This window comes from Neolamprologus multifasciatus, chromosome 16 (assembly GCF_963576455.1).
Source record: "Neolamprologus multifasciatus chromosome 16, fNeoMul1.2, whole genome shotgun sequence".
NCBI lineage: Eukaryota > Metazoa > Chordata > Actinopteri > Cichliformes > Cichlidae > Neolamprologus > Neolamprologus multifasciatus.
The window spans coordinates 25,317,105-25,330,498 of record NC_140454.1 but is presented as its reverse complement, the minus strand read 5'-3'; positions in this window follow the sequence as shown (position 1 = coordinate 25,330,498).

Sequence of the window (13,394 nt, the reverse complement as noted above, 5' to 3'; positions counted from 1 at the left end):
TTTCCCAGCTCCTTAGACTACGATGACCTGGATGACTGAGAACCTTCACAGACAATGCTTAAAATTAACATTTTACGAAACAAACAGAAAACATTTTAAAGCACAGCATTATTTTTTATGAAGATGCCACATTACATTCAATTACAAAAATAAATATAAAGGTTAAGTGGTTAAATTAGTCTCCGACTTCTCAGAAAAGTCCAATTTCAGCTATAAAAACATAAATATTTGTATTTTCTTGTTTTTATAACAAATTATCTTCTAAATTTGTTAGGCACTGTATGTGAACCATTTTCCTAATTAATAGAAGATGAAGTTGATAATGATGAAAACCTTTACCATTCACTAATACACTGAAATTCTACATTAGACTTAGTCATTTCATGTAACACACAAACAGGGCTTGACCCGTCACTGTGCAAACTGGAGAAAGGACGTGCTTGGACTTGAACCTCACATTTCCACTGTTTGCTGTAATTTTTATGTTTTGGTGGTGTCTTTCCTGGGAGGCTAGATGGAAATCATTTTCGAATCTATATTTTTGAATAGTATTCTCATCCCTGAATGCTCTTAAAACATGAATTTATTAGACCACAACCCAATGTAATCCCATCTAATCCATCATTTTATTACTGATGACAGACATGAAAATATTAATTAGCTGGGTGTTATAATTTTGTGAAAGTAATTATATAAAAAAGAACATGTTTTTCACTCTATTTGGAAAGATAAGAGGTACAAAACCCCGCAGCTAGTTCAGGGTAATTTCAGAGCATTATGGACAAACTGAGCTATATTAAAAAAAGGGAAAAAAATCATTATCGCTGTTTAATGAACATCCATTGTCATCCTGTGAGTTTAATATTTATACAATGTAGCAGTGATAAACAAACACTAAGAAGATTACAGATGATTATTTTTCTCTACTTTGTTTCCTTGTCTAAAAGACTATGCTTCCACAGTGTATGCTCATGACTGCACTGAATAAATTAAACAATAAAATGTAAAAATAAAGCTGTCTTTGCATGAACGTGAGTGACTCGTTTTAGATAACAAGCAATATTCATGTTGATCAGTGAGCTGATGTCATTAATGACATGGGAAGCATAAAGCAGTCAATCTACAAAAAGATATAAAGAAGTAATGGTAATTAAACATATGAGATGAAATTATGTATTAGGGAAATTTTTAATATGTTAAACACTCACTGCATTTGTCTAAGAGAGAGTCTATCCTTGAAAGACAATTGACATGCCATCGATGTTAGTGGACTCTTCGTGTTTTTGGCAAGAGAGTTAAATCCCTAAGCAGTGATGACACTGAGAGATAGCCTGAGGCTTTATCGGGAACAATTAGAAGGAGACTGAATTTTTAAACTCAATTAACAACACCGAAATGAGTGTGACAGAAAGTGCCACATTGAAAGATAACTTTCTCTTACTGCATGTGAATTATTCAAGGAGGATTTTTTTTCCCTTATAATATTGATTATTTTTGATGGAAACTGTAAAAGGTTATTATGGAGGTCTTTGGGGAGTTTCAGAATAAATGAAAAATGTGCCGTGGACATTGAATTAATCTTGATTATAACGTTGCTACAATGACCTGTGAATGGGGCGGTCAGGATTTTTTATTTATTTATTTTTTTACTACATTCACTTCATTCCCTGTTGAATGGACTTGAATTTAATAGTGATTACATTTACAGTTAGAAACTGTTCTGTATGAGAGATGTCAAAGTGTAAAAAATGCTGCTTCGTGATCTACTATTAGGCTCTTTCTATGACAAATCTTTAAGCAGCATTGACTTATGCACCCACTACAAAGATAACATATTTCTGAGCGACTGAGACCTAGAAATTTATCAGACAGGCGTTAAACTTTTAAGCTTTAATTAAAGACACCATCAACAAATGCAAAAGGAAAATTGACCCACGTAAAAGTTGATGAGAAGCAACAGAGAGAACATCATTGTGTTATAGGCCCTTATGTACTTTATTAGATTATTTAAAAAAAAAATCAACATGCTGTAGTAATCTTCGTGTTATTGTTATACTGGGAGCGTGTATCCTGCAAAGAAGGCAGGATTGTGGTTTCCTGCAGTGCGTTTTTTGCCCTGCTGTTCTGTGTCTGGTAGAATTATAATTTAGACAGATTTACACACAGTGTGACACACATACAGATGAGTGCAGTTTAGTGATTTCTAAGATATTAGTGAGTCTGCATGTTCCCTCCAGCTAGCTGAGCTGACAGTATTGTATGGTATTCATTTGAAGTTCAAAGGGTCACAGGATGTAGATAACAAACAAACAAACAAACAAACCAACAAATAAGTGTGGATCACCCAACTAAGGCAGAAAAGTCTAACAATCTAAGAACTCATCAATCATTGTGTTTTTTCCTTGTGTGCAGTTTGCCATGTCAACTAATTCACAAGCTAATGAGGGATCTCTCTGTTTACAAAGTCCAGACACTGACATGCTGCATCATTGGTGGTTTAGCTCTTCTGAACTTCACAGGAAACTCAGGGTGCTTTTAAAAACCAAGTGTTTATACGTCAGTTATTCATGTTTTGCCACCGATGGTGTCTGATGCATGAGTGTTGTCACTGTGACTGCTCATTTTTCGGTTAAAGCTTAAATGCTTAATGTGGCCTTGCTGGAACGATACTTGGAGAAATCAACACTCATCACTGCTTTCATATGAATGTAAGAGATGAATATTAATAAAATATTATTGATATCAGTGGTGTTATTGTTTCTGCTTTAGTCACCTTCTTTATCGATTCCCTTAGTCACCCTAACCCTCTGTTACTGATTAGATTTCTGTGTGAGACAAGAAAACGTATACAAGCAATGTTTGTATTATCTTTCAGTCTAAATACTGTTTGGAAAAAGCAGGAAAAAAAAGGCCCCAGTTCTACAGTCCAGAGTTTGATTTCATCATCACTGTTGTGCAATTCCCTGTTGTCAGTAAAACATGCCAGAATTGATAAGAATTAATAAGCTTGGAGATGTACATTTCAGATGGGTTAGAAAATTTGGCATCAAGTTGAGATTTGACATTCTGCATTGTGACACTTATTTGTCACTGCAGCTCTAAAGCATCTAAAACATTAGCTTTTTCTTTCAGAGTTGAGTTTTCTGATATACTGTAACTCCTAATTAAGACATGCAGTATTAACCATAAAGAGCTATAAGCAGGGGTTAAAGTGGGCCTGAACGATCCGGAACGGCATGCCGCCACCTTCATTTAATGAGTAATTAAATCTGATAGGCAGGTTAATGCATATTACTATTGAACGACTTAATTTTTCATGTGCTGCAGCCTGGCATTGCTTTCAGTGATGGCATGGAGATACTTGCTCAGTAATAAGAAAATAATGACATCCCATGGCCTGCTTATAGCCTGAACACATCCTTCACATCCCTGCAATGCGTTCATGGTGCATATGTAAAGTTGCATTCGCAATGCTTAAGCATCTGGCTAGCAATACAGAATATGAACAAGCATAAACAGAGTAACCAGAGTAAAACATGTCAGTGAAACATAGTGTTTCTGCACAATTTGTCACGAAATGTGTCTATGAGCTCAACGTACAGTTGTTTCCCCAAAAATGTTAATGCTAATACAGGACTGACAGATGAAGAAAAATATAAAAACAGAACAGAGAAAGGATGATACATTATTTTCAGAGCCAAGCACAGCTCAACAAGTGACATGAGACTGGAAATGTAAAGCTCACTTGTAATGTCTTCATTCATTTTGAAATCAGATATTGGATCTATAGATGATGTGACCCTTAATGGTTTTGTAAAAAATCATGCAAAACATATTTGAACACCCTGATTTCTGCTAATTGGAGGTTGCATGAAAATACCAGGCAAATAGTGGAGGAGTATACTAGTTTAATGCATTAATGTGATTAATTTTAAAGTGATGTACTATTTTAGTGCCTAGAGGTTGGAAATCAGGCATTTAGCGTATCTTGTTAAATTCAGATGGCTAAATCCACAAAGATCAGTGGATACAGGAATATAGAATTTACTGGAGTTCAAGAATCAAGAATTATTTTTATTTTTTATTACTTTGTTGGTAAGTTATTTCTTACATGTAAATTAAGCTAAATCACTGTCAGATGCTCTATTTTAGTCTACATCATGGCTATTCAACTAAGAAGTTAGTTGAGCCAGATTTTCAAACCAAGGAATTTATCTGGGCCAGATATTTTTTTGCAGCCAGTAAGCAGCAGATCATGATCAGTTTCAAACCCACACAACTGTATTGAAAAACAAGTAATTTTTTTAATTCCTTTTTCCCCTGTAAATCTGGTGACCTCACACAAATGCACACCAAAAGGTCCATTTAAAAAAGGGGAACTATAACTAAACTATTTTTTTTGCACATTTGAAATAATAATAATTAAAAAAACATTTTGATAATTCCCTTTCAAATTAAAATGAATATTTTGCTGACCACTCACTTTTCCTGCCATGGATGGAGCCCCATCCATCACAAGTATACAGACACGCTTCATATCCAGACCATTTTCCTCAAAAAGAGCTGAAATCTTCTCAAACATTATTTCGCCAGCTGTGTGTCCCTCTAACGGTAGCAAGCCGAGCAATTTCCCATCCAAAAAAACGGACATATATGCACAACTGTGCATTATCAGTTCTGTCTGTGAACCCATCTCCTGCTATAGATATTACATCAGTTTTCCTCAGGTCATCTAACAGCATTTCAAACTCATCTGACGCCAGAACTTCAACTCTACGAACTGTCTGACAGGGGTACGTTTTTAATAGCAGATGTCACACTTACTTTAATTTTTTCGTCACTTATCACTAGGGATGGGTATCGTTTAGGTTTTATCTGATACCGGTGCCAAACCGGTACTTTTGAAACGGTGCCGGTGCTCAAACCGGTGCTTAAATAATGGAGAACACAAAATTGGTCCAAAAACCTCTCATGTTCAGCTGTTTTTTTTTGTAAAAAGATAACAATGTTAGCCTTTTCTGCAGCTATAGGGCATATATGGTATCACTCTTGGCTGGAAGCAGTGCTTAAACAATGGAAAAAACACAAACTTTGTCCAAAAACCTCTCATGTTTAACTGTTTCCCACTTTTTATTTGGTCATTTTAGCCTTTTTGGCCAGGGTGAAGGGAGTATCTGCCATCAAACAAGAAGACAGCCGCATGTAGCTATGATGATGTTTACTAGTTCACCTTACATACATTAATGTAATAACGTGGTTAGCCTACTCAACGTAAATTATACACGAACAACATTAAGCTACTCACACAGAGAAGAACGGCTGCTGCTGCCATCATCATCCTCATCATTTCTGCTACACTGGCAGGGCTAGGGGCCAGGACTCTACTCTTCAGCTTTTTGGGGGATGTTGCTAACTCTTCGTCCGATAACAGGCACCACACCTGCAGTAGATGCGCTCGGTGTGAGGTCTCGCAGCAAGCTATCAAATACGGCGCATTTCTCGGCTTTTAAAAAAAACGCTATGCGTCGCCAGGTGTTTCATCAGATTCGAGGTGTTACCTCCTTTCCACAGTATCACCTTAAAGCACTTGTTGCAGGCTGCTGAGTTTGCATCTTTTGCTGTGAAGTACAGCAAGACTTTTGACCGCTTCGCCTTGGGCATTTTTAACCTGTAGCTCTGCTCTAAAAGAACGTACGTACCTGGACCCGCCTACTATCCCCGGAAACGTAAAATGATTGGCTAGAATTCAAAGTGTATCACATCTCAGGAAAAAAAAGCACCGAAATAAAGCACCGAAATGTGCGCTGCTTTTCGGTCTGGTTACTACCGTTTATGTCAGAACCGGTGCCATCATGGCACCGGATACCGGTACCCATCCCTACTTATCACCGCATCCACCACGGCCAGCACGCAGTATTTCACTGTTTCAGAATCTGTGAAAGGCCTTTTCTTCTTCGCCAAGAAGCAAACACGAAGGGAAGCTGCTGCAACTCTCTCTTGGACTGTACAGGACCCTCACCATGGTAGTACAACTCCAGTTGTAAGATTATTAAACTCGCAGTTAAATTGTACTTTTGCAGCCCTCTCCTGTGATTGCTCTGGAAAGTTTGTGTAGAAAGTCTGGTGTTGGTCATTTGGTACCTTCGTAAGTACAGCAACACACTCACTGCAAATTAAACACATTGGTTTGGCTTTTGGATTTGGCAGTAAAATGAATAAGTATTTGTCAGTCCAGGCAGGGTTCATTGTCAATTTGAGAAAGACGTGCTGTTGTCGCATCATATATTACGATGATTGTTTAATATGTTTACATCACAGTGCATTGTGGGTTAAATATTGCTAGGCTACTGAAGTGTTGCATTCACAGTCTACACTACGCTGTAGGATTTTTTAATTTTTTAACTTTTTAAAAATTAATTAACGAATTAAATTTTTGCGTTTTCTCTGTGTTTTTGCCAGGACCACAGGCAGGGCCACTCGCAGGTTGCTTCTGGGCCGCATTTGGCCCGCGGGCCGCCATTTGAATAGGCTTGGTCTACATCGTGTACTTTATGAATGTTTCCAGGTCTGAGAAAACTTTCAAGACTTCATACAAACAAATAACACTTTTTAGATTTTAGGTTAAATTATAATTCCAGATTTTGATGTTCAACACATCCACTAAGTATTTTGTATCAGCATTATTAACTACACACTGTTTGTAAAAATTAGATGTATCCACTGTGCAGCACTGTGCTATCAGCTCAAAATACCACATTCTAAACTTTATTCACTGAAGGTTTTAATCTCTGTTTTTAATGGAAGTGGCATTAAAGCACAGTAATTGCGAAGCTGATACCTACCTGATATCTAATATCTGGCATATTTCAAAAGCAGGTACTTTCTTATTTGCATGGGTTGTTATTAGAGACCTTTCTCAGATGTGTTTACCATTTGCAATAAGCCACTTTCCTGTCACTGCATGTTCTGTGCCAGTAAACCTCTGAGCTTCTGTTATGTACTCCAGATTTGACACTTCATAGACAGAACCCAGCTACTTGTTATGTACAAGGATGGGGTGCTCATTGTCCTTTTCATTTTAAAAAGGTTAGTGAGTGTCATTTACTAGAAAGCCGATTATGGCTTACAAGTTACTTAGATATGTTCAGAGATATATTTAGTTGACTACTGTTGTAAATAAAAAACAAGACATTACTCTAACTCAAGTCAGCCTTAGATATGTGCATGAGATTTGAGTTAAAGCAGTGTTTTAACTCAAATCTCATGCACATATCTAAGTGTAATGGCTGTGGTGTAGTTCATGGTTTAGTCCCTACCTACAATATTTTTTCATGCCGGTGCTACTCATTTAAAAAAGGCTCATTTGTTTGATGTCTTTTAGAATGTAGTGGACTTACATGGAATGAACATTTTTACTTATTCAGGTGTCACAGTGGCAAACCAGAGCTGTAAATAATACCAATAGTGATGGCTGAATTCCAGTTATCTCCTTCAGTTGTGAATCCTGGCTTACTTAGTTATTTTTTATATTGAAATTTTTACTTGATAAAGTTTTCATACTGTGAAAACACAGTTTAATGACACAGCAGCAAGAATGCTTAATGTGCTTATAGTAGAGATGGACCGATCCAATATTACGTATCGGTATCGGTCCGATACTGACCCAAATTACTGGATCGGATATCGGTGAGAAATAAAAAATATAATCCGATCCATTAAATATCAAAAAAGCACCTCACAAAACTTGCTACACAGCGTAACTCGGCTCATAACCGTAGCACGTTGCAGCAATATGCATCACGTGATAGAGAGGCTGTGTGTATTTGTAGCCTTGCTAGCAAACCAGCATTTCATCTCCGAGGAAGTTATCCCAGAGAGAAGTAAAGCAAGTGTGTAAGTTCATCTCTGAATGTCTGTAAAGCATTCCCACGTTAAGCTTAACAACAGATATTAGGAGCGACTGCCTCTCTCTCTCTCTCTCTCCTGTTGCTACTTCAATCGTGAAACTGCTTAATGATAATGCTAATGCTTAGCTGATCGGCTTTTCTGTCCCGAGTCCGTCTCTCTTCTTAGTTTTTGGCCCACTTCTCACCAGACAGAGGAAACCAGCGGCTGAACAACAGCAGCACTATTAAGCTTGATAAGCTGTTGTTAGAATTTATTTAATATTACTTTGTACACCAGGATCTTTTTCTACGCAGCTGACGGCTGGTAACTGTGCAGGGGCGGATCTAGCAAAGTTTAGCCAGGGGGGCCGATAGGGCATGAACAGGGAAAAGGGGGCACAAAGACATACTTTTCTTTCTTATTCTCATTTAAAATGTCTAGCTTTTAATAAATAATTATCTGAATCTTACACCCAAAGTTTTAATCTGATGTAAAATGTATAGAAGTCCATTGCTGTATATAGTAACTGTTAAGTCTAATATACCCTAGTAAGCTATACTACTTTTTCCTTTGGGAAGATACCATCTGTGCAGTCTGCAATTCTGTTGAAGAAAGATGTTGAATCTATTTAATTATTCTTGAAAAATAATTTATTTCTGTGCATTTTTCCCCCTGCATCAAATTAAATTTGATTACATCGATTAAGCATCATGAGGTGGAGGGTGGTTTGTTTGTTTTTTGCTGGGAGTTTGCAACCCTATTAGTTAGGTTGCTTAATATTTCTGCTAAGTACTCTTTAAAATACCAGAATAGGAAGGATTGAGTAGGTTTAAGTTTATTAGATTGATCAGTGTTGCTGAACTATGAAATATTTTGGGCGCAGTGTATTTTTTACATACAGGTATAACAGAATAGCTTTAGTGTTGTTATTTATTTAAACTTGAGTATAAACTTATACAAAATGCAGCAAGATATTAAAAAAAACGTTTTATTGATTAAAAAACACACTATATCGGATTCATATCGGTATCGGCAGATATCCAAATTTATGATATCGGTATCGGACATAAAAAAGTGGTATCGTGCCATCTCTAGCTTATAGAGCACCAAATCACAACAGCAGTCACCTCAAGGCGCTTTATATTGTAAGGAAGACCCTACAATAATACATACAGGGAAAAACCTAATAATCATGTGACCCCTTATGAGCAAGCACTTTGGTGACAGTTTGAAGGAAAAACTCCCTTTTAACAAGAAGAAACCTCCAGCAGAACCTACACCTATTGCAGCATAACTAAGGCAGGATTCAGGGTCGCCTGATCCAGCCTCAACTATATGCTTTAGCAAAAAGGAAAGTTTTAAGCCTAATCTTAAAAGTAGAGATGGTGTCCATCTCCTGAATCCACACTGGAAGCTGGTTCCATAGAAAAGAGGTCTGAAAACTGAAGGCTCTGCCTCCCATTCTACTTTTAAATTTATAAAGTGTAGTTATGAATGTTGATATTTCTTATTATCGAGACAGTTCCCCAAGATGACACACATCATGATTACAATTACACTTTTTTTCTCTACAGTGTCTTAGGGCCACTGTTGATGAGGTGATTCAGCACTGTTAGTTGGGTATTTTGTACTAGATGGACTGGGCTGAGTATTTCAGATTATGCTGGGATTTTGGTGAGATTGGGATTTTTCCAAACAACTATTTCCAGCATCTTGAAGAAGATAGGATAGAGCGGCAGAAGAACACAATGGCTGCCACCACTGGGAGCTAAGGAAACCGAGGTCACAACTCACTCATTAGATTTGGACAGCAGGAGACTGGGAAAGCATTTCTTGGTCTGAATTTCAATTTCCTCTGTGAGATTTGGATAGCAGTGTCAGATTGGGGGGTAAACAATATGAAAACTTGGATCCATTCTGCATTGAATGAGCAGTTTAGGCAGCTGGTGGTGATGTAGTGGTGTAAGAGATATCTTCTTGGCACCCCTGAGTATCAACCCATTTTCATTTTAACACCACACCCTGTAAAAGCACTTTATTTTTTCTGACAGTCTCATCATGTTGTGACCACATTGTGCCCGTCATGTGATGGGGACTTTCAGAAGGATAACACACCATGTCACAAAGCTCAGATCACCTCAACCTGGTTTCTTTATTATCACAATGGGTTCACTGTATTGAAATTGACTCCACAGTGACCAGTTTTCAATCCAACAGATCACCCTTGAGATGTGGTGGAATGGGAGATTGGCATCATGATGTGCAGCTTAAATTATAGAAATTATACTGACATATGTTGGGCAGTGGGACAGAGAGGATACGTGCTCTGGTGCTATGACCCTATTACCTTGAAGGAACTATAAATCACATGTGTACAAGCATCTACTGATAGAGTCATGTTAATGCATGTTAGTTCTCTAAACCATTAAGACAGAGTTATACTGCCATTGTTTCCAGAGAAAACAATTAGGGCATAATTTTGTTTTGCTACAGTGCTTTCAGACTAAAACAACATTTTGAATCCTCAAATTTATTTCCGCTCTGGCAGAAAAATTATACTTAATTGTCTATCGAGTGAACTTTTATCTTTCCTTTTTATCAACACCAGTGAGGGGCAAGTTGCATTAGAAATTCCTCTCTCATTCAGACAAAAAAAGGCTTTCAATGTGAGTGTTCATTAACTTCCATTTTGCATAAACTTTGCTTTTATTTGTTTTATAATGGGCCACGTGGACGTGAACTTGGCTTCCTGTTTGCGTGAGATGGATAGTTGATGAAAAAGGTTTTGTTATGGATAGAGATAATGTATTTGAATGGAAATGCCTTCTTTCTTTGTTTTGTGCAGCACTCGCTCTTTCCTATAAAAGCACTAGATTCCACTTCAGGCTTGTTAGATGATTATGAGCTGCACAATAACACATTCAGCATTGAGGGCCTGGGGTGAAACGTACCCAGTGTCAACTCCCTGCCCCAAACATGTTGACATCAGTTCAGAGGAAAGGGAGTTTGCAGCAATTTGCCAGCGAGACCTCTCTACATGGTGTGGGTAATGTTGTCGACAAAGGATCCTCTAGGGTCCACCATTACCTCTGGACATTTTCTTTCATTGGGTGTCTTTTACTCTTTGTCTGCTACAGCATTAGTGGGATTGTCTACCTACTTTGAGTTCCATCATATCACCAAACTTGAAGAAATCATAGTTTCTGGGAAAACCTTCCCTGCTATTACATCCTGTAATATAAATCCTCTTAGAAAGTCTAAACTCACTGCCTGCGACACAGAACGTCTGAGAGAGATGTGGGGTATACCTGCAAAGCTTACAGGGAACATCACAAGTTCTGTGTATGAGATGAATAGGGAAACTTTGAAATAGCTCAATGGGACCAAAGCAGTGCTTCCATGCTGCGGCCAGTTTGACTGGGAAAAGCTGTACGACCGTTCAGCTCACCGCCTGTGGGACATGGTGAAGTCTTGTCGCTTTGGAAAGACCAGCTGCACAGCTGAAGACTTTGAGTCTGTGAGTAATTTTCTCGCTTGCCTTTGAACTTAATCCTTTCAGTAGAGGTTTTGGCCTTAAGGCTCTCACAGTTGTATGGGAGATATGAATAAACCAAGAAATATGCATATAAACCACAGTGTATTGAAGAATCAAAGACTTTCACCCCTAATTTTTTACCTGGTTTCAGAGTGTGATTGGTTTCATAAGAGATGGACAGTAGAGTTATATACACACCTTTTCTTCCAGTATAGCGAGGACATGCAAATTGCCTCAATTTCGTCAAGCTCGCCGGAGACTTTTTTATCTGTGAAGACAGTAACTAGACATCAAAGCGGATTTTTTTTTCTGTTTAATATCTGCATCGTACTGTAGAATTTCCCCATTTCTCCATTGTATTTTTGGTTAGTTGTATCAGACCTGTGCTGGGTGCATTTTGTATATTCTGGAGCATCAGAATTTCTTGTGTTGAAGCTACTTTCAAAGTCAAAATGTCATATCTTTGTATATTTATAAGGCCATATTACTCCCATTCTGTGCAGAGAAGTATTTTATCTATCAGCTGCACCAGTCTGCTAGTACAGTTTGCCTCTCACCTGTGCCACATCCTTCGTGTGTCCAATTACTGAAATTCACCTAATGGAATAAACTGGAGTATCTTTTATTTAACCTTTTTTGATCTTCCTCATCACTCCAAGTTCTTTAAATTACAAGCCACATTTAACCATAAAGTTCTTTGTTTTACCTTACTTCTTGCTGGATACACATTTCATTTGATAATCACTACTTATGTGGAGGAATTGTAATACAGTAAGTTCTGATGATTCTTTTAAGTCTGTAGCTTTTATGAAAATCTGTTTTGCATGGAAAATTTCCACATTTAATATTTTTTTTCTTTTTTGCAGATTAAAATATTTGTATATCAAAAGGAGAACGTTAGAGAGGAGAAACATATCAACTTCTGGAAATAGTAATAAAGCATAGTGCACCAAGATATGCACGGGGGTGGTGCTAAATTTGTTTAAAATGGGAAATCTAATTGACGAGAGCTATTGCTTGAGAAGCAGTAAAAAAAAAAAAGGTTACTCAGCTGCTATGGGATTTGTTTCCCCAATACTTATTCTGCGCCTGCAGTCCTCTCTACTAAACTAATTGTATGGTTGGTACCTCATTGTATTTTACTCAGTCTACTCAACTCATACCTACAATAACATAACAAATAAGTGGTGGGATAAAAAAATAAATAAATAAATGGAAATGCACCATATGAGATTTGCTTTTTCTAAATTATTAATGGGTTTTTAGCAGCACTTAGTAACCAAAGTAATAGTCCCAAATGAGTATTTACTACATATGCTCTAAGCCCAATTTGTTCAGATGAACTCTGTGTGTAAACTCTGAAAGTCATCTGACTCTTCACCACAAAGGTTGGGTGGATTATTCTGTGGTATTTACAATCTCTTCCCATTTGATTAGAGATCTAAGAGCATCAAGGAAGATTAACTGAGCCCCTATGGTGTAAATAGCCCCACAAACCTCCTCACATCCACGGCAGCAACTCACAGGGCATTAAGTTGTGAAAACTTTATCGATAGGTTCTGTCTTTGTGGGTTTAATTAAAACCCTTCTCACTTAGAAGGCAGTGTCACTGCTCTGAGATATCTTCGTCTGAAAGGGATTCGGTTTATCATCATATTTGTCACAACCCCATGTTAATATCTGCTAAAATCTTACTGACAGTGACAGTTTTGCAAATCATGTGGATGACAGCCATATCTTAAAAATATAACACTGAGGAAAGTGTTATATTTTGCCAGCGAGAAACACCGAATCTTATAAAAATCTGTGCTTTTTTTGCTTACTTAATTTAATTTAAAGATGTTAAAAAGTTTGCAAAACACAGCAGCAGATATTTCAGAGAAAGAATTACAGTGATGCATGGAGGTGTCACCCTTTAGGGGCAAGTATAAAGTGGAAAAATTGTAAGTTTAAATTATTACTTTGGAGAAGT